Here is a 13083-nt window from a genome sequence, read left to right on the forward strand (position 1 = left end):
GGGAAATGCTCGTGGGGATGAGGGGTACTTTTCAGAGAAATGGAAAGCAACAAAAATAACTACTGTAATATTAGAGGCCCTTTATAACCACTTATGTAAACAAGGCCTTTTCACACTCAAATTTGCAAAAGGTATTTATTAAAGCAGACCCTAAGGCAGTAGAATGATAGGTCAATAGATGTTTACTGTTGTAATTACAATATGTTTCCATGAGCAAAGTATAGCGTTAAACTGCTGTGTCTTCATTCCTTCTGATCTGTATTACTACCTAGAGATTTCCAGGAAATTCTGTTTATTAGGGAGGAGACCGAGCATGGCATTAAGAAGCTATTCTGAGGTCTCTTTATTTAACTGCCTTCCTGGGATGTTTCAGAACACAGTTGTTACATGGGTTATCTTCGTCTAGTAGGTATTTGCAAACCAGGTTGCCAAAATCTTTTACTTTCCATTACTGCTCAATATTTATCTGTTAATGGATTAATCAAAGCAGCTAGAGTCCCTGCTTCCATTCTCTTCTAGGCAAGTTTTACTTAGAAATGATTCTGAGTATTTATTCAAAGGCAGGGTTATCTTGGCATATGTTATATATTTGCAGAAAATAATATACAGATCTGAGCATTAAGCAAATCCATACAGTGTCCACTTTTTAGAAGGTAATCTATACTGAAGAAGCAAAACATGGAGAACTCGATGACCTCTTGCGCAAAGTCTCTCTGTTTCGAGGTTCTGTGGGCTTGCTCTCTTCCTACTGCCTCTCAGTATTTTTGATGCTGGAAGAGTTGTGACCGGATGTGACCATCATCTTGCCTTACATGAGACTGGGAGTAATGACCGGGCATCACTAGGGCTCACAGCTTTCTCCCAAGGAGAATACAAAGGGATTATGAGAACACCTCCTCGTAAAGCAGGTGCCCCTGGTGGGCCTACATGCTCGGCTGCAGCTCGTGTGCCAATCTTCTCAGTATGTCTGCTTTTAGGCCCACATGCAAGAGGCATTTCGGGGATGCTGGGCTGCCCAGCAGAGGGAACAAATGTGGGTGACATATGGAATGGGGTGAGTCAGAACGCTGGTTGGGCTGAAGTATCAGCCCTCTTCACAATGGACAGCCTGCTCCTTCCCAGTCTGTGTTTGTTCTTCTCTTTGCCTGGCTGACCCCAAGCAGCAGAGGTCAACAGTTCAGAGGCTGCATCCTCAGGTTGGACAACTCTCCTAGCTCTCAAAGGGGCCAATGTGCATGGGCCTAATCAGGGTTCAGAATTCCTTCATGTTGAGGATTTTTCTTCATTTTTAAATCTATGCCTGGGCAAAGGCCATGGGAGACTTGGGCAGGCTGGCCACACTCCCTTCCAGTGATGTACCTGCCTATGTGGGACAATTACAATTGACTGTTCCTAATTCTAGTTTAAAGATGTCAACATCTAGCTTGTTTCATCTCAGAACATAAGTTCCTTGAGGGCACAACAAAAAGTATACTTTTAATAGAGTCTTGATTTTACACTGTTTAAAAGGTAGGATTAAACTGCACATTTCATGCTAGTCTAAACAAGCTTAAACTTGCAATGATAACAAAGAATAGTACATCTGTTCCTTCTTATTTAAAACATAATTTTGATCCCTCGTATTTAAATATTTTTCTGCTGGAAATTCAAGGTATTTACAGAAAGGTCCTTCATACTTATTACATCGAAACAAGCCTGTAGACAAGAAGATAATGTATATTTTTCAGAAGCTACTAAGTTCAGAGGGGAGACACACATTTAAAACTTCATAAACATTTCCCTAAATCATGGCTTTTTGCTAACGTTATTTATCAAGTCATCTCAGCGCCAGATTGATGACACAAAGGGGGAGGCAACAGGTGATAAACATTTTCCAGGAAGTAAAGACGTCTGGGAAGGTTTTGCATCCTGGCTTTTTGCTCAAGATGAGTTCCAGAGGCTGGTCTGAGGTTCAGAAATCTGCTGCATTACAGAGATATGCTCTACCATTTACGGACTGTGAAAATGGTGTGAAGACTCAGGAAAAGTAGTCTCACCCTGGAACAACCTAAGACTGAGGGGAACATCAGGGAATTGCTCATCTTCTCAGGTCTGCACATTTCCTCGGCTTTTCAGCCTGTCTGATGCCCAGTTGTTATTCCAAGCACCGGGCACTGGGTCATGATGTCCCCTCTTAGACGCAGTGCACAGTGTCACCGTGTTTTGCATGCAACTTTTTTCCACAACCAAGCCTACTTGGCAAATGGTTTAACAGATTCAAGGCTGAATCTTCTGGGAGGGGGGGATCAAGAGGGTGGAGCAGGAGTGTGTGGGGCTCACCTCCCCCACAAAGACAGTGAAAATTACATCTACATGCAGAACAATTCTCACAGAAAACCAACCGGAAACTGGCAGAAGATCCCTTATACAACAAAAGCTGCAAGAAAGATCCCCATGTAACTGGGTAGGATAAAAAAAAAAAAGGCATCAGGATGGGACTGGTGCTCCTGGAAGGGATCTGTGAAGGAGGGAGTGTCCGCACAGGAAGGCTCTTGCTCTGAGAAATCCCTGTCTGCTGGGAGGTCTGCTGGGACAGATAGGAAGCTGGAGGAGCCTGTACTCCACTTGCAAGGAGTGTCTGCATGCTGGCTTGCTAGCAATAAGGGCAGAGAGAGACTGGTGTTGATGGCTGCCACCTCTCTGTACCTCCCAGCCCAAAATGCATGCTGGGTGGGGCTGCTAGTACAGGCATCAGCTAGGCACTAAAACTCGGGTGGAAGAACCCTGGGAGAAGACTTGGTCTAGCTGCACGGAGACAGCCTAGAGGGCCTGGCGTGTGGGCCAGGCTGCCATGGTTAGTGCACTTGAGATAGGATGTGCGTTCACCATTGGAGCCCTACTATCAGAGTGGTGCCGGGTGGGGCACGGGTCCGCCAACGAAGCCCCACTGTCAGTGTGTTCACAGCAAAGTGCGACTCTGGCTGTTGGCGGGCTTTGTGGAAGACTGATAATGGACTCAGATATCAGTTTCCCTGGTGGGCAGCCCCTGGGGAGGAGTATGCAGAGGTTCCTTTCCTGGTGGGTGCACTCCTCACGTGGCAGCTTGGAGCCAGATCTCGGTGAAAAGGTCCAGGCAGAGCCCTACCATAGAGGCAGCCTGGGTCCCAGGCAGCAGCACAACCACCTCAATGCCTGCAGTCACAATGCTCCGGCCCCACTGTCAGCCTAGCACTAGGGTCTGGGATGAACACAACAGAGAAAGGGATGTGACCTTGGGCTGCTTATGCGCAAAACCGCAGATACCTGCACGGGCAGCGCATAGGTTTGCTGTGACCACAAGGGCCTCAATGGATTCTGTGCTCACCTCCTTGGGGACATAGGACATACAGCAATGGAACCTTATAAAACCCAACCCTCAGGGCTTCTACTCCAACAATTAGGGAGCAGACCCTGCCCCTGACAAGGCTGTGACAGCCATGCAGCAAAGAGGAGGACCCACCCAACATCTGCAGGCTCTGGATACCACATGAATCACACCTCCTATCAAGGGGATAATGGTCAGAACACTGAGGAAATAGCCCTCACACCAAAAATATTGGACTGACACAATCTACACAGGGATGCTCCCACATAAAAACAGCACTTCAAGACCACAATAGATAACTATTTCTTCTAAATTCATAGAGACAGAGAAATGAAAAAGCAGAGGAACTACTTCCAATTAAAAGAACAAGAGAAATCCCCTGAGAAAACAAAAATGAAATACCTGTCCAGGCTACTGGACCCCAAGTTGAAAAAGGAAGTAATAGAAACACTAAAGGAATAAATATTACCAATAGAAATGCAGATCACTGTAACAATGAACTAGAAACTATAAAGAGAAACCAATCAATATTAGATAACTCAATTGCCAAGATAAAAACTGATCTAAAAGCAATGAACAGCTGACTAAATAGTGCATAATAATGAATAAGTGATCTGGAAGACAGAATAATGGAAATCACTCAATCAGAACAGCAGACAGAAAGACAAATGAAAAAAATGAAAGCAATGAACAAGATCTATGGGATTATATGAAGTGTGCCAATCTACACACAATACAGGTTTGAGGAGGAGAAGAAAGAGAGAAGGGGACAGAAAATGAAAAAATGTATTTGAAGAAATTATGGCTGAAAACTTCCCAAACCTAAAGAAGGAAACAGGTATCCAGGTACAGGAACACAAACAAACCCACGTTAAGACATATCATAATTAAAATGGCAAAAGTTAAACATAAAGAGAGGAGCACCAAGAGAAAAACAGTCAGTTACAAGGAAACCCCCATAAGCCTGTCAGTTGATTTCTCTACAGAAACTTTGCAGGCCAGAAGGGGGTAGCATGATATATTCAAAGTCCTGAAAGGGAAAAACCTGCAACCTAGGGTACTCTACCCAGCAAGATTATCATTCAGAATAGAAGGAGAGAAAAAAAATTTCTCAGACAAGCAAAAACTAAAAAATACAGTAATACTAAACCTATCATGAAAGAAATTTTGAAAGGTATTCTCTAAATTGGAAAGAAGCAAAAATCTACAGGAAAGGGAAAAATCACAATAGGAAAGGCAAATATATAAAAGGACAGAAGATCACTTAAATAAGCCAGTCCATAGATTAAAAAATAAAACCATTTTTGTAAAAGTGATCATAACCTCAATATAGTAAAAGAATAAACATGAAGATGTAAAATAGGGCATCAAAACCACAGAATGTGGGAGAGGGGAGTTAAAAAATATGGATTTTAAAAAAACGTGTTTGAACTTACATGACTATCAGTCTAATCAAGTAGATATAGCTATGGGTTACACTTGAAAACCAAAGTAACCACAAATCAAAAATATACAATAGATTCACAAAAATAAAAAAGGAAGGAACTCAAGCTTAATACAAAAGAAAACCATCAAACCACAAAAGGAAAAATAAAAAGAACAAACGTTTGTTCAAAGAAGAACAAGGAAGAACTACAAAATCAACTGGAAAACAAGGTTTAAAATGGCAATAAATACATACTTAACAATAATATCTTTAAATGTCAATGGACTAAATACCCCACTCAAAAGACACAGAATGGTAGATTGGATAAACAAACTAAGAACCTACAATATGCTGCCTACAGGAGATCCACTTTAGGCCAAAAGACACAGATAGTTTGAAAGTGGAGATAGAAAAAGATATTTCATGCAAATATAAACAACAAGATAGCAGAGGTAGCAACACTCATATCAGAGAAAATAGACTTTAAAACAAAGTTTGGAAAGAAAGACAAAGAAGGACACTATATAATGATAAAGGGATCAATACAAGAAGAGGATATTATACTCGTTAACATATATGCACCCAGTATAGGAGCACCTAGATATATAAAACAAATACTAGCAGACATGAAGGGAGAAACTGACAGGAATACAATTATAGTAGGAGACTTTAATACCCCTCTGACATCAATGGACAGACCTTCCAGACAGAAAATCAATAAGGCAACAGAGATCCTAGAAGACACAATAGAGCCATTGGACTTATTGATATCTGCAGGACATTACATCCAAAAAACTCAGAATACAAATTCTTTTCAAGTACACATGGAACATTTTCTAGGATTGACCAGATACTAGGACACAAAACAAGCTTCAACAAATTTAAGAGGATAGAAATTATTTCAAGCATCTTTTCTGACAACAATGGTATGAAACTAGAAATCAACCACAGAAAGAAAAAGAGGAAAAAAACCCACAATCACATGGAGACTAAACAATATGTTATTAAAAAACCAATGGATCAGGGCTTCCCTGGTGGCGCAGTGGTTGAGAGTCCGCCTGCCGATGCAGGGGACGCAGGTTCGTGCCCCGGTCGGGGAGGATCCCACATGCCGCAGAGTGGCTGGGCCCGTGAGCCATGGCCGCTGAGCCTGCGTGTCCGGAGCCTGTGCTCCACAACGGGAGAGGCCACAACAGTGAGAGGCCCACATACCACACACACACACACAAAAACACCAATGGCTCAACAATGAAATCAAGGAGGAGATCAGAAAATACCTTGAGACAAATGATAATGAAAACACAACCTTACAAAATTTATGGGATGCAGCAAAAGCAGTTCTAAGAGGCAACTTCATAGCAATACAGGCCTTCCTCAATAAACAATCTTGAGGCCTTCCTCAAGAAAAATCTCAAATAAACAACCTATCCTAACACCTAAAAGAACAGGAAAAAGAACAAACAAAACCCAAAGTCAGCAGTAGGAAGGAAATAATAAAGATCAGAGAGGAAATAAATAAAATAGAAATTTAAAAAACAATAGAAAAGATCAATAAAACCAAGAGCTGCTTTATTGAATAGACAAAAAAAATTGACAAACTTCTAGCCAAGCTCACCAAGAAGAGAGAGGAGCCAAATAAACAAAATAAGAAATGAAAGAGGAGAAATAATAACTGATACTGCAGAAATATAGAAAATCATAAAAGACTACTATGACAACAAACTGGACAACCTAGAAGAAATGAACAAGTTTCTAGAAACATATAGCCTGCCATAATTGAGTCAAGAAGAAACAGATAATTTGAACAGACCAATCACAAAGCAAAATAGAATCTGTAAAAACAAAACAAAAAACAAACAAACAAACACAACTCCCTGCAAACAAAAGTCCAGGACCAAATGGCTTCCCTGGGGAATTCTACCAAACATACAAAGAAAAATTTATACCAATCCTTCTCAAACTATTCTAAAAGAAGAACTTATGTCAATCCTTAAACTATTCCAGAAGATTGAAGAGGAGGGAAAACTCCCAAAGTCATTCTATGAAGCCACCATCATCTTGATACCAAAACCAAAGATATTACAAATAAAGAAAATTACAGGTCAACATCTCTGATGAATATAGATGCAAAAAAATCTCAACAAAATATTAGCAAACTGTATCCAACAATACATAAAAAGGACCATACACCATGATAAACTTGGATTCATTCCAGGGTCACAAGGATGGTATGACATAAGGCAAATCAATGTGATACAACACATAGTAACAAAATAAGAGACAAAAACATATGATCATCTTAAGAGATGTACACAAACCATTTGATAAAATTCAACATCCAAAATTCAGACAAACCATTTGATAAAATTCAACATCCATTGGATAAAATTCAAAGTGAGTATAAAGGGAATATATCTCAACATAATAAAAGCCATTTATGACAAACCCACAGCCAATATAATACTCAGCGGTGAAAAGCTGAAAACCTTCCTGCTAAAATCTGGAACACGATAGGGATGCCCACTCTCACCATTTCTCTTCAACATAGTATTGGAAGTCCTAGCCACAGCAATCAGACAAGAAAAAGAAATAAAAGGTATCCCAATTGGAAGGGAAGTGATAAAACTGCCATTATTTGCAGATTACATGATACTACATACAGAAAACCCTAAAGACTCCAAACAAAAACTACTAGAACTGATAAACAAATTCAGCAGAGCAGCGGGATACAAGATTAACATACAGAAATCTATTGCATTTCTTTGCACTTACAATGAAATACCAGAATGAGAAAGTTAAAAAAAAAGATCCCATTTAAAATCACATTAAAAAAACCCCAACAACCTAGGAATAAACTTAACCAAAGAGGTAAAAGATCTATATGCTGAAAACTATAAAACACTGATAAAGGAAATTGAAGATGATTCAAAGAAATGGAAAGATATCCCATGCTCTTGGATTGGAAGAATTAATATTGCTAAAATGGCCACACTACCCAAAGCAATCTATAGATTTAATGCAACCCCTATTAAAATACCCATGACATTTTCCACAGAACTAGAATAATCCTAAAATTTACATGGAACTACAAAAGAGCCAGAATTGTCAAAACAATACTGAGGGAAAAGAACAAAAGCTGGAGGCATAACCCTTCCAGATTTCAGACAATGATAGAAAACTACAGAAATCAAAGCAGTGTAGCATTGGAACAAAAACAGGCATATAGATCAATGGAACAGAATAAAGAGCCCAGAAATAAACCCATACACCTATGGTCAATTAATCTATGACAAAGGAGGCAAGAAGATACAATGGAGAAAATGGACAGTCTCTTCAGTAAGTGGTGTTGGGAAAGCTGGAGAGCTACCTGTAAATCAGTGAAATTAGAACACTCCCTCACACCAAATATATAAATTAACTCAAAATGGTTCAGAGATCTAAGTATTAGATATGACACCATAAAATTCCTAGGAGAAAATGTAGGCAAAACATTCTCAGACATAAATCATAGCAATGTTTTCTCAGATCAGTCTCCCAAGGCAAAAGAATTAAAAGCAATGATAAACAAATGGGATTGAATCAAACTTATAAGCTTTTGCACAGCAAAGAAAACCATCAACAAAACGAAAAGACAACCTATGGAATTGGATAAAGTATCTGCAAACGATGAAATCAACAAAAGGTTAGTATCCAAAATATACAAACAGCTCATACAACTCAATATCAGACAAACACACAATCAAAAAATGGGCAGAAGACCTAAATATACATTTCTACAAAGAAGACATACAGATAGCTAACAACCACAGGAAAAGATGCTCAACATGGCTGATTATTAGAGAAATTTATATCAAAACCACAATGAGGTATCACCTCACACTGGTCAGAATGACTACCAAAATGTCTACAAATAATAATGCTGGAGGGGGTATGGAGAAAAGGGTACCCTCCTACACTGTTGGCAGGAATGTAAATTGGTGCAACCACTATGGAAAACAGTGTGGAGATTCCTTAAAGAACGAAAAATAGAGTACCACATGATTTAGCAATCCCATTCCTGGGCATATATCCAGAAAAACACAAACACTTTAATTAGAAAAGATATATGCACCCCGCTGTTCTTAGCAGCACTATTTACAACAGCCAAAACATGGAAACAACCAAGTGCCCACCAACAGACAATTGGTTTAAGAAGATGTGGTGTACTGATATACAATGGAATATTACTCAGCCATAAAAAAGAATGTAATAATGCCATTGGCAGCAACATAGATGGACCTAGAGAATATCATACTAAGTGAAGTAAGTCAGGCAAAGAAAGACAAATATTATAAATCACTTATATGTGAAATCTAAAAAATAATCCAAATGAATGTATATATAAAACAGAAACAGACTCACAGACACAGGAAACTTATGGTTACCAAAAGGGAAAGGGAGAGAGGGAAGGAATAAATTAGGAGTATGGGATTAACAGATACAAACTACATAAGGTAGACAAGCAACAAGGATTTATTGTATAGCACAGGAAACTACATTCAATATCTTGTAATAACCTATAATGGAAAATAATCTGAAAAAATGTATATATAATTGAATCACTTTGCTATATACCTGAAACACAATATTGTAAATTAACTATACTGTAATAAAAGAAAGTAGTTTATATCTACACAGATGAACATTTTTTATTACTAGAGAGAGACAATTTATCACCAGTTTTATTCCTTCTTATGTACACATTTGAGACAACTGTTCATATATAGAAGTAGCTGCAAATACAAGCAGCTTTATTATAGTAATGTCCTTCATTTTCTTTAAATCTCTACAAGCTATGTACAAAACAAAAACATAGTAATGAATCAGTAAAAATTAATTTACATTGCCTATCCACTGACAATCCCTTTAAGTCTTCCTTCAGCTCTAAGGAGAGCCAAGAATTGGAACCACCTGAGTTGCAAAAGGCAATCACGGCAATCACTGCAGCCACTCACTTTCTCAACAAGCACCAGGATCCTGAAGTGCCTGCTTGGCTGCTCCCTAGATGCTTCTCCACCCCCAAGCCAATGCACATAGTAAGATCTAGAATGGGTGAGACCGATGCCTTTCCTTAACTATGTGTGAAAGAGGAAGGGTGAAAGAAGTTGGAAAAGAGAACCTACAGACCACGGGCAATTCTCAGGCAGATCAATTTCAGGAAAGCAAACATATGGAAACTGAGAATCTGGAATCATTGCTCCTGTTACTCCTGGGAATGCCATCATATATGCCCAGGGAAATATTTACCCCAGGTTGAAAACAGGTGGGATAGGTGAAAGGGGTAACACCTGGTTTTGAGATAGAGAAATGCTAACTGCAGATGGTTGAGAACTACCTGAGAGACAGATGCCCAGCTGAGGTGGCAATGATATTCCGAGCATATTTGTGAACTATTTCACATTCCAGAGATTCCCAGAAATCTTTGGTGATAAAAACTGGATTTCTTGCAGTCAATATGATGGTATCCCAGAGTGTTTGACCATGTAAATGAAATAGCATCCAACTTTTAAATGAGAGGAAAAAGCTGTTCCCCTATCATCTCATGAATCACCCAAAATCAACAAGGAAAAGAAAAACAAAAAGGCAAACTCCGTCTTCAATAAAACCATGAGATATCTATAACTCTGAGCACAATATATGAAGTGTGGCCTCCATATGCACTGGAGGTAAAATTGGGGTGTGGGAAGACACCAAGTCAAGATGCACAGGACTACAAATGAGGAGAAAAAAGGTAGTACGTGCACCTGGGGATATACTGAAGAAATATGCAAAAGAAGAAAAAGATATTGAAAGGTATACCATGTTCTTGACATGATAACAATTTCAACATGATAACAATTTCAGCACTTTCTTAATCTTTATTTTTATACAATCCCAATGAAACTACACATAGGATTTAAAATTAGAGAAGCCGACTCAAATTTTCCTATGGGAGAAAGAAAAATCAAGAACAAACTGGATTCTAAAAGGGGAAAATAATGAGGAAAAAATGCTATAGAAGATACTTAACAATATAATGAAGCTAGAGTAATTAAAACAGTGTGGTGCCAGTACATGAATAGCCATAGCAACAAAATAGACTAGAAAGTCCAGAAATAGACCAAAAATGTTTTTAAAAACCATACAGGAATTATAATAAAGGTGAATTTTCAAATCAGTGGAGAAAATATGGATTATTTAATAAATGGTGTTGGGACATCTGGATAGTAAATCCGGAAGAAGAAAACACATTTGGATTAATATCTCATATTATATAATAGAAAAAATTCCAAATTGATCAAATATTTAAAATTTAAAACCAAAATCATAAGAGCATTAGGGAAAAAGTGGAAGAACATTTTTAAAATATCAAAGTTGAAAAGATCTTCCTACAGGTTAAGAAAAACCCTGAAGTCACGAAAGAAAACACTAATAAACTCAACTCTGGAAAAAATTAAAATGCATACATGGAAAAACCACCATATATCAAAAGATAAATGACAAACCTGCATAAGTATTTCCAACTCACATTATATTCAAAAGCCCAATTTCTTTCATGTCTAAGAAACAAAAACGACGACCAAAGGAAAAGAAGCATGAACAAAGCATATCAAAAGACAGTTCATAGAAAGGAAAATCAAACAATTCTAAAAATTAAGAGGTATTCAACCTCAGGTCCAATAAGAAAAAATGCCAATCAAAACTACAAGCTCTGAGTTTTCACCTGTCACGGTGGCAATGAGCAAAAAGTTTGAGAACTTACCAGTGTGACCTGCCAGGTTTTGAGCTGTCTTTCGACTCCATTCCCACCCTTCTAAACTGTGACGCTGGAGCGGAGACTGCTCACCCCGTCTCTGCTTTGCCACCTGGCGCCTGCGCAGGCACTGCCAATAGGAGATGCCACAGTGAAAGAAGGGGGCTGAAAGAGGAAGAAGGGACTAGCTCCGCCCTCTCTGCTTCCTGTGCTGGTCCACGTTAGCCCAGCAACTGTTTCCACCTGCAGCGTCAATGCTTCACCTTTGCAGCAGCAGAATCCAGTTTTGGGTTTTTTCCAGCACTTTAAGATTCAGTCTGACCTTTTCCATCTCAGTGAAGCATCAGTAACCTTCTCAGAAGTCAGGTCCAGGCCCATGGGGTCCCTCCTCCAAGCTCACAGCACGGCTGAATAAAATCCTCCTCCAAAGAGGTCTGCGTTTCAATACTGCGAGGTCCCTCCTCTAAGCTTCTAAGTTGATTATTTCAATCTCTTCACTTGCTCCTCGAGCCTTACAGATGGCGGCTGTTTTTGCAATTGCTACCTCCCTGATACCTTAGGATTCTCTTCTTGTTTTCTTAACAGCTTTACACCTGTTTAACAATTATTCATATGAAACTCTAAGTAATTGGTATGGCGTCTAATTGGCTCTTAACTGGTACAGTGGATAAAGGTGTGGAGACACAGGGAGCCTCATACATCATTGGGGAGAATGTTAATTGATACACACGCATACACCCAAGAAAGCTGGCGACTGACCATTAATTTCACGTCTAGGAGCTTATCACAGCTTTACTTATTTGTGTGTGAAATACTGTGTATAAAAGGAAATTTATTGTAGGTTTGTTTATATAAAGCAAAAGATTGGAGGGGAAATTAAAGGTTAATCAATAAAGGAATGTTAGATAAATTACAATGTATTCATTAAACACCTTGCAGAAATTAAATACTTTTTTTTTTTTACGTAAAAAAAACCCCTAATCTGTTGGTGGCCTGCAGAAGTGTATATAAGGTTACAGTAAGTCCCCTACATATGAACCTTAAAGTTGCAGACTTTCAAAGATGCGAACGTGCACTCGCACATTCAATTACGTAAGTTAGTTCACGTGTCTGGCGTACATTGTCACGTGCATGCATCCTCTACAAGTGGTTGTGCTTTGTGTACTTTGCTGTATTGTATAGAGTACAGTAGTACAGTATCTTTATTTCAAGCCCAGGATGTCTGGAAGCAAGCGTCAAAGCAGCAGTGATGTAGCTGGTACTGCTAAGAAGCGCCAAATGATAACGATGGAAACAAATGTGAAAATAATCGAGAGTGGAGTGAGGCCATCACTGTGAATGGGGTTTGGAAGAACCTTTGCCCACAGTTTGTTCGTGATTTTCCTGGATTTGAGAAGGTAGATGAGTCCAAAGAGATCTTCAGCAACTTAGTGACACTCAGCAAGAAGCTGGAGCTAGATCTGCAAGAGGACAACTTCACTGAACTCCTTGTTGTGCAACATGAGAAGCTTACTAATGAAGACCTGATGGAATTGGAGGCCC

General features: G+C 39.1%; 1 protein-coding gene across 1 annotated transcript in view; it reads right to left on the bottom strand.

The window, feature by feature from the left end:
* The window catches only part of HECW1 (HECT, C2 and WW domain containing E3 ubiquitin protein ligase 1), a 447453-nt gene that overhangs the window by 179524 nt on the left and 254846 nt on the right, over positions 1-13083 (bottom strand). The gene's annotated exons all lie outside the window — the stretch shown is intronic.

The sequence above is a fragment of the Stenella coeruleoalba genome (genome assembly GCF_951394435.1).
Source record: "Stenella coeruleoalba genome assembly, chromosome: 9".
NCBI classification, from domain to species: Eukaryota; Metazoa; Chordata; class Mammalia; order Artiodactyla; family Delphinidae; genus Stenella; species Stenella coeruleoalba.